Source organism: Oryzias latipes, chromosome 3 (assembly GCF_002234675.1).
Source record: "Oryzias latipes chromosome 3, ASM223467v1".
Lineage (NCBI taxonomy): Eukaryota > Metazoa > Chordata > Actinopteri > Beloniformes > Adrianichthyidae > Oryzias > Oryzias latipes.
The window spans coordinates 25,542,335-25,553,513 of NC_019861.2; the positions used below are offsets into that span (position 1 = coordinate 25,542,335).

The 11,179-nt window shown below is 38.2% G+C and overlaps 1 long non-coding RNA gene across 1 annotated transcript; it reads right to left on the minus strand.

Annotated features, from left to right (window-relative positions):
- Nucleotides 1-8,842: 8,842 nt before the first annotated feature.
- Nucleotides 8,843-11,022, minus strand: LOC111947158. Its single transcript, XR_002872981.1, has 2 exons — nucleotides 10,717-11,022; nucleotides 8,843-10,053 (listed from the first exon to the last, which is right to left on the minus strand). It is a non-coding gene; the product is annotated as an uncharacterized LOC111947158 (long non-coding RNA).
- Between the last annotated feature and the right edge of the window lie 157 nt (nucleotides 11,023-11,179).

The following is an 11,179-nucleotide window of genomic DNA, read 5'->3' on the forward strand; positions in this document are numbered from 1 at the left end:
TTTCTCTTGTTATGACATATGCACAAGGAAGACTGAAGTATCATGTCTCCAATAAAGTCCAACAATTGATTCCCACGTATTGTTAGAAGTCTGAAATAGAGCAAAACACCGGGAACATCTCGTCTCTCTGTGTCTTCTTGTGCCAGAATCTCTTAAGCAGAGGTTCGGTTTCGGGTTTTTGGAATTTGTTGATGGTTTGAAAGGAGAATTAGTGTGAACAATGTTTTATTTTTTTTATTTTTTATTTTTAACAAATTACTTTCTACCACTAAGATCAAATATCTGTGTTAGTGTTCTGGCTGGTAGTTTGGCCAAACTTTAATGAAAACAAAAACTTCAAAAAAAAAAAAAAATTACATAAAAAATATTTCAGCAAGAGGTCAAAGTGCCGTACTGTGTTTATTGGTTAATGATAATGCAATTTTTCTTATGCTAAAACAAGTGCCTTGGCTGTGGGTGGCAAGTGAGGGTGAAAAGACTGAATTGATGTATTGGGGTGCAGGAGAACTGCTTGTGTGTGTGAAGAGAATACAGGACACAAGGGGAAGAGAGTTTGTCTTTGTCTCTGTAGGTCCCCCCTCAGGGATTTTGGGATGGTGGAGGTTAATGAATCTGATTGGCTGCTGGGAGTTTTTCTGCTGGTGCTGCGCTTTGTGCTCTCACTGAGCTTTACTTTTTTATTTCCCCAAGTTTGGTTTTGACACTTTTCAGCATGAAGGACAATGTGGCGAGAAAAAAAGGTGTGCTAGATCCTAATGTTTCTGAGCAGCTAATTATTCAAACTATAGCAGACAAAAGCTTTAGAACTGTGTTTTACACCAATGAGCTCAATACTTGCCCAGCTTAGTCTGATATTGGAATCAGTAACCAAATTACTCTTTAATGGTAGTTTTACATCTAACAGATTTTTCTTCCAAAGTGATTTATAAAGCATTTATCTATACAGTTCATCAGTGCAGTGTGGGGTAGTTCCCAAGTAGACATTAACAGGAAAGTGTTGAGGGCCAAGAATTAAACATCTTAATGACTTGGCTCCCAAGTTTATTTAACTATTTACTCTTTAAGAGCCCCAAATTGCTTACACTTCCAATATCTTGTACGGCAATGACTCACAACATCATAAAATAGGAACGTTTTTCTTATTTCCCCATTCTCGTATTTGCATTTTAAAGTGTAAAGGTATGTAGACACACATATATTTATCAATGTCCATGTGTGTCGCACCTGTACATCTGCATGATTGTTTGTGTGTGTAGGAAGCTGTATGAGTGTGGCTGCTAATGAGAGTGGGGGGGTTCGGGCAGTCGCAGCCGTGCGTCCTCTGCTCTCCCGGCAGGTCACTAGCGACAGATGTTCTCAGCATATGTGGCGAATTAATTAGCTGCTAGTAAACAGAGGGGGCTGCTGCCATGAGCTTCTGGTCTGTGCCGACGCTGAGCCGCAACTGGCTGCCTTTTGTCCAAATTCCTCTTTTCCCGTCACCCTAATCTGGTAGATAGTTACACCCAGCATCATTCTTTTTGATCAGTGGACCCGTAGTGATTTGGGGGCCGTCTGCGTGTTTGAGCTGTGCATGTGTCCGCTTGTGTTTCCACCGAGTCAGACGTGCGTTAACAGCTTGCATATGTGTGTTTCTTGCGTGTCTCTTGAGTTTCCAGACAGTTGAGAACAGAGTACTGTTTGTGTGTCAACACCCCATCATTTAGACATGGCAGCGAGCCTGCTTTTCTGATGAGAGATCCCCTTGATGACCTAATTGGTTGATTGAGGTGCCTCTCTGCATGTGGGAAACTCAGCATTCCCAAAGCTGGGAGAACTTGGCATTGACCGTTCCCATTGCCAGAGTCGTGTGTGAAAAACCCAAAAGTGATCACACAGACGCATTTAACCTTGTGTTGTTAACCCTTTAAAGTTCCCGTAAATTTTAATTTGGGGGAAACAAAAATGAGAGAAGATCTGCATCAGCTGATGCACTGGTCAGTGGTTCCCAGCATGGAATCCTAGATCCCAGAAAGCAAACATAAAAAAATTCATCACACACTTGCTAAAAAAAAAAAAAGAAATGCAATGCATAATACACTTAGAACTTGTTCCCTGGAGACATTTGATTTGTAATATGAAATGAAACTAACAAGAGTGCATCTAAAGCTGCTCACTTTTAGATTTTTTTTTTCTTTTTTCAAAACAACCAACACACGGGAACAATAGTCCACATAATAACATCCTCTGCAGCTCTGCTTTGACTTTACCTGATACCTGCTCACTTTCTCTGCTAGAAAGACAAAAATGTGAACAAAGTGTGACTTTACTGAAACTAAATGAATCGTAAGTGATTAATGTCCACATGTCCAGCCTCGAGGACATGAAAATCCCTGACTGTGAAGATGTGCTTGCTCACATTCAAGCCGCCTCAGAGTCATAGAGAAAATGTTGTATAAAAAAAAATATAAAAAGCTGTGTCTATGTGATGGCCCAATGGTGAGAGTTAAAAACTCACTGTATGGAGCTTTAAATAAAAATTTGATTGTAAAGTGTTTCAAAGTAAAGTCCCAGATATATGACATTGTAAAGTTTCTTGTGGAATGATATTTGGTAAAGTCTCTGGTCTGCGATCAACAGTGTTCGTGTATGCTTGTGTGGGCTCACGTGTGTACGGGGCTGCAGTAATGAAGTTGTTAGTTAAAGTGGCCCCCACCCCACGGGACTGGCTTAAGCTGTGTGTGATTGCTTAGGGATCGGGCAGATACACACACACACTTATCATTATCCACACATACACATACACTCGGAGTCATTACTCCATTACGCACATGGACTATTGATTTCCTGCCATCTTTCCATCAGGTGAGAGCTTGCCGGGGAATATGGGAATGAACGCGTGGCTAGGAAAATCAAACTGTCACTCCTCCTTTCCTCTCTTCCTCCCTTCCCTCCTTTATTACAGACAGATGACAGGTCAAAGCTGCTACCATTCACTCTGTTGTTTTTTCCTCCACCCATCATTGCTCAATCACTTCTTGCTTTCTAATGTCTTGATCCAATAAGTCTTCATTTCTGCTAATGACCTTTATCATCTTTGTCCTGTTTTTTTATTCTTTTAAACTGTTTTGTTGTCAGTTTCTTTCCCTTCTTTCCCTTCATCTTCCTTACCTCTCTTTGCATACAAGGACCTTCCCCCTCTTTCCCTCTCAAAGCGATATTCCTCTGTTGCTTTTTCAGTCCCCCTCCTTTTATCTTTTTTCCTCAAGTCCCCAACACTCTGCTCAATCAATCAGCTGCCCCCCTCCTCCTCCATCCATTCCTAAACCCCAAAGTCCCTTTTGTAGTTCCCCTTTTCCACAAATTTCATCAACCTTGCCCCTTCTCTGTACCTGAAGATTACCTTAATGCTTCACCAGTTTGAGGCTTTTTCTTTTGAATAAATTCTCAACACTTTTCTTTAAGTTTTCTTTTTTTCTGGAAAAGTTTAAAATTCAAAAGCAAAAGCCAGTATCACTTATCTTTTCTTTCCATCATGTTCTTTTCCCCCCAACCCACTACCGTACACATCTCCAGTTCCTTTCCTCTTTTCCCTATTCTGATACCTCGAACTTCTCTCTCCTACTTCATCATCAGTTCACTTCTTGTCTCCTCCCTTGACTCCTCCCACTTCACCTCTTCTCCCTGAGAGGGGAATACAGGATCAGAGGATGTAATTCACTGACAAGGATATCTATATTTAATATTAATGGCCGCCTAGGACCCTTCACTCTCACATACAGACATATGGACACACATACACCCTGCCAAATAAAAAGAGATCAGAGGCTGTTGAATGCGCTGCGTTATGGCCTCAAGGATAGATGCCTTGTGGAAACACTCACAACACACACACACACCTAATCGCTCCAGGATGGATGTGGCATCATTAGGCAGAGGAGTGTGGCCATTCTCAGTAGAAACGACCACGCCGGCAGTACACATCAATCTAGTACTTCATGTTTCCTCAGATACTGTCTTTCTCCTTTCCCAACACACACACTGACACACACACACCAATACACACACGCACCACAAATAAACAGACAGAGAGGGAGGACCAGCACTGAGCAGTGAGATTTCTCTACATGTAGAAACATATACCAGAATACACTTTGGGCCTTACATCTGCTGCTAGCTTTCTTACTCTGTGTTTCCCTTTCTCTCTCGCCCTCTCTCTCACTCTCTCAAACACACACACCCACACACACAAACACAACACCCTTGCTTTGTCTAATTTATTTACTGTTGGAGACTGCCACCAAGGAGAAAAGGACAAAGAAGGGGGAAAAATAATGTCTTCCTTTTCATCCCCACTGCACTTGTCAGTTCTATGATCAGCTTTTTTTCTTAAAACAACGTAAACCTTTATACCAAAATATCTTCTGTTGGAACAGAACGTGCGCACATAGAAATGTTACAAGTTATTACAAACTCACTGGTCACTACAATTTATTGAAAACGCAAAAAAATCAGCACATCCTATCGTACTAAATTATTAAGAAGTAAAATACTGGAAAAAAATCTAAATATGCTCAAACTGGTTCTTAAAAATTGTAGAGAAATGTACAAAATGTTATATTTAGACGAAAAAAGAAAAAGATTCCTGAGCATGCATCTCATATGTGTTGTCAATTGTGAAATCCAGTTTGACGCATTGTTTAGGATGTTGAAAATAAATTATGCCTGATACTTATATCATACATTTTCAAGATACACCAACAAATCAGGCTAAAGAAAATCATTAATATGTCAAATAATAGGAAGAAGAAAGTCTTGAGCTCAAACTAACCTTAAAAGAAGTTAAACTATGCTATAATAATTAGCCTAATTAATTAATTAATTTAATGTAATAACATTGTAAAGAATATTGTAAAAGTAAAACTCCTCTGAAGTGGTTCTTTTGAAGTCGTCTTTCAAAGAACTGGGGTGGACCAGTTATTCTTTTATTTTTACATTCACAGCAGGAAGAACTATGGGTCTTAAGAATAATTTATTTTCTTTTTATAAGTATTGTTTAACTAACCTCGAACTAACTTAAAAAGTGTAGGTCAGTCGTGTCTAACAATAAGAAATTAATAGGTTCTGATTTATAAAAAAAACACCACTAAAACGACTTACGTGAGAAAATAAGTGATCATTACTCAAACAAATCAAACACTAAAATCTTGGCATTTTAATGAAGACAATATTGTGTGCCGAGTTGAAATTATATTTTCCAAAGAAGGTTGCAGGTTCTTTTCCCTCCCTCCCTGTGCATTTGTTGGTCTCCCTGCCATGATCCCCATTTTGCTCCTGGTGGTCTGGTCAGTGTCTTGCATGGTAGCTCTCCCACCATCACTCTGTGAAGGTGTGTGTGAAAGGCACTGTGACCATAAAGAAAAAAATGAATATGCAACCACTGTCACAGACGAACTTCAATTTTAAAAGGGAGGAGACAAAAAAAACACATTTTTGTACTGAGGTGTTCCTGTTTTTGCAGATTTGGTTCTAAGATCAGCGACAAGCTTCCCTTTAATAGATCAGCCACACTCTTTTGTATGTGTGTGTGTTTACATATATAAAGTTACATATGTATTTATATATATATATACATTACGTTTTGTATTTATTTATCAATTTAGCGTATTTAAATTTATTTTGGTTAAGAAAATATATTTTTCTTGATTTTTAATAATTTTTATTACATTCCTGTTTTCTAAAAAAAAAAGTTAAGAATTTTTTTTTTATCTAAATGGAGAAATAACACAGGTGTGCTAATTTTCAATCAGATCACTTATTTGTTTGTTTTTATTCTTCAATGAGTCTGTCCTAAAATGTTCATTTTTCAGCTTTGTACTCAGTAGCGAAACAACAAAACTTTGTGTGGAAAATACATCCCCACATTACTGTTTTAGCAATGTGATCTCACAGGTTTTATCTCCAACACGCTTCAGGCGTTCAAATCTGTTTCAGCATTTTGTGCTAATGATCTCCATATCAGAGCTGTTAAGAATAACAAGCATCTATTGCAGATAACATCTGCCTATGGGCTTCATGCAGTCTGGTGTGTGTTTGCTGCTGTGCGGAGTCTCCTTGGCTTCAATTGATCTGTATGTATTATACTGTATTAAGTAACAGAATGCTTTTGGACAGGGGCGATATTCAAATGAAAGTGAATGTGTGCGCATGCATAAAAGTGAGAATGTTCTGTGTGCGTGTACGTGGGTGAGTGTTGAAACACAATAGGAGCTGAGGTGGGACAGCCGCAGAGCAGACTTTCTTTCTCTTCCTTTTGCCGACAGATGAATACTCGGTCCTATTGGGAATCAATGGTAAAACTCGAGCCATTGAACAACTGTCCGCCTTTTCAATGGTGTCCCGTTTGAGAAACAATTTGACAATAACATCAGCTTGAGAAAAAAGACATGCAGTCGATAGACAGGGAGAGCGGTGTGAAGGACAATTTGCAGAGAATCGTCATCTATATGTTCTTGTGTGTGTGTTATTTGTCCTATAGTGTGTTTTTGGACATGACTGCCCACAGAACAACACATACTCTTCACTAATAAACAGCTTCCAGAGTCATTAAAACACATTTAGTGCATTCACACAAAAAACGGCTGTAAGAGGCAGAATATGTCCTAGCTTAGTGTAATCTTAGATTTAAACACAAATTTATTTTGAAAGACCAGGAAGTGAATATTAAAGTTGGTAGAAACTTTTTTAAGACATGAAATTCTTCAATGTGCATGTACGATTTACCTCCTTAAGTTTAAAGTTTTTAACAAAAGATGATCTTATTTCTAAACACATATTTATTTATTTATTAAATATGTATTGATATGAAAAGTTGGAAAAACAAATTGTATTTAATATAAAGGAAGAAATTAAGGTTATTCACAATTTATTTGGATTTTTTTTGTTTATTTAAAAAAAACATAAGAGTATTGTCTTCTTTAACTAACTACGGTACAATTTTTTTTACTCTTGTCTCATGATTTTTATGCAAATAACAATTTCATGAATTGAATTTTACCTTTTACAGTGACGTTATTCCTTAACCACAAACATGTCACTCAACCTTTTTAGTTCTGAACATACATGTCTCTAGCAGTCTAACATATAGAGCTGCTCAAAGTGTTGACTTTTGTGTAGTAACTGTGTGGCTGATTAGGGTTGGGGCCAAAGAAATCTGCCCCACTCTCATCCATCAGTTTGATAAGTCCCTGAACAGGTAACATATTGCCTGGGACACGGGGAAACGTCTAGGGACATCAATTTTCAAGTATCTCACGCAGCCGTACTGATAGTTTAACTTCCACACTATGGAGAACTACAAAGGGTACAACACCCACTGTAACAGTGTGGTTTCAGCAAACACCTTGTGCACAAAAGACCCCAGAAAATCTGGGGGGAAAAGTGTCTGCCCACAAGTTTGAAAAGAAAAAAATATTATTATTTTTTTAAATATTAAGAACAAAGGTTCACACTCATTAATAAAAGTCATTTTCTGGTTAAAAATTAAATACCTTCAAAAACCATACAACTTAATAACTTTTTGTTTAAACTGATCTAATTAGAATTATTTATTTTCTGTGGTTTTTGACTTCATTTCTTTAACTAAACCTTCCACAAACTATCTGTCAAGCCTTCTTTTCATCCATTTTGCCCGAAAAAGATTCTTTTTTTCCCAAGGTGTGACCAAATATGTAATAAATTTAATCTTGTGGTTCCCCCGGGCATTGTAAGTTTATTTATGGGTCCTCACACTGTAACCCATCAAGACCTGGATCAGCCGTGTCTGTCTCATTAGCTGCGAGCGCAGCAGCCAGGCCTTGGCACCTGTGTGTGTTTGTGTGTGTGAGTGACTGTGTGTGGATCAATAACCAACCTAGAAATGTGCATGGAGACGGGTGGGGTAAGGGTCAGAGTTAGCAACCAGGTTTTAGTAAGTGGATAAACAGATGAGAGGAGAGCTGGGAGGATTGATGCAAATAAACGCAGGAGAACATTTTAGAAGATTGTATTAGACTTTTCAGAATAAAAAAAACCCCATAAAATTAAAAAAATGTGTAGAGACTCAGTCTCCCTTGACCAAGCAGTCATCTGGCAGTTTTATATTGTTCTCTTTCTCACTCTGCAGGCCTAAATTAGGACTTCTTTACTTTACTGTTTCTGTACACTCCAGTGTTTCCGCTGTTTGTCATCTCACCGGGCAAACTCCTTTGTCACTGATGGCAGAATTTGTCAATGTATTCATGCATGCAAGTGCTGTCCCAGGCTTTATTTTTTACATCGTCAGTCCAATTTTCCTGCACCTAAAAACAACAGATAATCAACCGTCATTGTATCCTCCAGTTTACATTGCTTTTGAGTATCCTCTGTGTCTTTCTGTCCAGGCTGACCATGAAAAAGAATCACTCCTCATGTCACCACCAAACCCCAAGAAAATCGCACTTAACCGGAACCTGTCTACATCTTCCACTCTATTTTCATTTGGTTCTCTTTTTTTCTGCAAATGTCTAACTTGAGCGAAACCGTGTCACAATCTCACACGTGCACTTAGATGTGTGTGTGCAATCCGATTGTCTTGATAATGGATTCCATGTTGTTGGCTTTAGGGTCAGGAGGTCAACATAAGCTTCTTAATGGACTGTGAAATAACCCTAACTGCATTAACCTCCCAGGTTTCACATCTCTCTCTCTCACACACACACACACACACATACCCGTATTTCTTACCCCGTGAGGTCCCATGACTAGGACCCTCCTGGTGGGATCCACCTTTTCTACAAGGTTTTCTGAGATGGTTTTAACTGCTAAAATAATGTAATTTTTTTTCAAGGAGTGTTATCATTTCAAATACTGAAAACACTAACATGAAAAATAAACCTGAATTTTGGTTTCCCATGGGGACCACCCATACAACAGTAGTTACTCTAACTTTGGTTAACAGCTCTGTAACTAAGGCAATTGGGATTGTAGTACTCATTTCACACTTCCTGACTAATAAAGTCATTTACCAAACATGCGAGGCATCATTCACTGTCAAAATATGTTTGTTATGAAGGAAACTGCGAACAGCAAATAAGAGACAAGGGCAATTTATTTATAGTTACCAATCTATAAAACTAAATATACTGCTGTTGGACAGAACAAGGTTCCCTTTGACCCGTTAAACGTTCTATCACACACTTACTGCAGGGCTCTTGAACTCCAGGTTTGGAGGGTTGACATCCTGCTTGTTTTCCAGATTTTCTTCTTCTACTTCCTGTTGATCTACTGAGCCAGGTGAGCTCAGTCAATCAGAAGCAGGAGTTGTTGGAAAACAAATGTTAGGGCTCCCCCTCGTTTTCCCTTTCCTACTTTTAACTGACTGGAATCACCGGGGCAGCGGATAGGAAGGGGGTAGAGCAAAAAGATCTGGAAAACTAAAATGACATCAGCCCTAAAGGCCTGGAGTTCCACAACGTAAACACAGATTTAACCAGAAAACAAAGACCTGTTGAACTCAAATTAAGTGCTTTATAAAAACAAAGTGACATTTGACCTGTCAAAAAATTACAAAATGAAATCAAGTGCTTCAGGAAAAAAAAGTCACCTTTGACCTATACAATTGTTTTAAATACAAATAAAATGCTTCAGAAATTAAAAGGTCACCTTTGACCGATACACGTGCTTCAAATGAAAATTAAGTGCTTCCGGAAAAAAAGGTCACTAAGATAAATAAGTGCACGTGTCTGAAGCTTAAATTTGGAACTTAGATTTACAAGCACTGGTTTAAATTAAAGAAAACAAAATAAAGTTGAATCACATAATCTTTCTAACTAACAAAATCTAACGTCTTTTTGAACTTTACCGCCTCAGTGCTGTGATTTTGTTCCTAACAAAAAACTTGACTGCCTGCCATGTTCGTCCTTCCAGCTCCCTCGGCGAAGCTTATATGCAGGAAAGATATGTTTTCCTGGTACCCTCCCACCTTCAATGCAGATTCCTAAAATTTTTTCCAATGCTCGGCACTCTGCTGAAGACCAGGTCCTTTTTTTTAAGCTCCTTAGAAAAAGAAAGGAAAAAATGTTATAAGTCACCAACTTACAAAACGTGATTAGACCAGATTCAAGGTAATGAGCATTTCTTATTTACAAAAACTAAGGAGATGCTACGATAGATATCAAAAGGTCAGCAAAACGTCTGACTACCTGTTAACAGTGTTAACTAAATGTCAGATGTTCATTAGAAAAGAAAGCCCACAGAAATAGATTTTCTTATCTTGTGTTGAAAGTATCAGAGCCACGTTGCTGGTGTAGTTAGAAATGATTCTGTATTGTGCAAAGTTACCCGTCTCAGCAGTATCGATGCCTTAGTCTCTCTGCTGTGTAGAAACCATGGGCTCCATTTGTGAAAACATTTTAATTAAAAACCCAACAAGAACCACACAACCTCACATTTTCATTGAAAGCTGACATAAGACAATTTCATGAAACTCAAGTCTTTCAATGTTGGCAGTGAGATGTTTCAAAGTCTGATTTAGACAGTTTTGATGACATGTACCTCTTGTGCACAATTATTAGTAACATTTTATCTTTGAACTACATATGCTATAAGCAAGAAATGTAATAATAAATAATACCCCCCTCCCTTAAAAATGGTTGTTAGAAAACATAGTTTGTGCCATTTTTAAGAAACTTTTAAAAGTGTAACATGTAGGAAGCATACCTGTTTGTAAGGGTCGCTTCTTAGACTTTTAGACTTTTTCACTGCCGTGTCCGTTCTTCAGTCTTGAGTCCTGTTCATTGTACCAATATGGTTATTTTAAAATGACAATCATACACTTTTTGTCTTCCCTGAATTGAGAAAATGTCTATATTAAAGACCCATGCCCTAATGGCACATACACAACAGCCATGGAAGCACTGTGAAGCAGCTCTTCAAGTCCAGCTTCAACTACAGTCAGGACCACAAATATTTGGACAGAGACACATTCTTTCTAATTTAGTTTCTGTCAATTACCACAGTGAATTTTAAATAAAACAAGTCAGATGCCATTGAAGTGCAGACTTTCAGCTTTTATTCCATAGATTGAACAAAAAGATTGCATGAAAATGTGAAAAACAAAAGCATTTTTTAAACACAATCTCTTCCAGGTGAATGCATCCAAACTGATTGGGCGGCGTTTCAT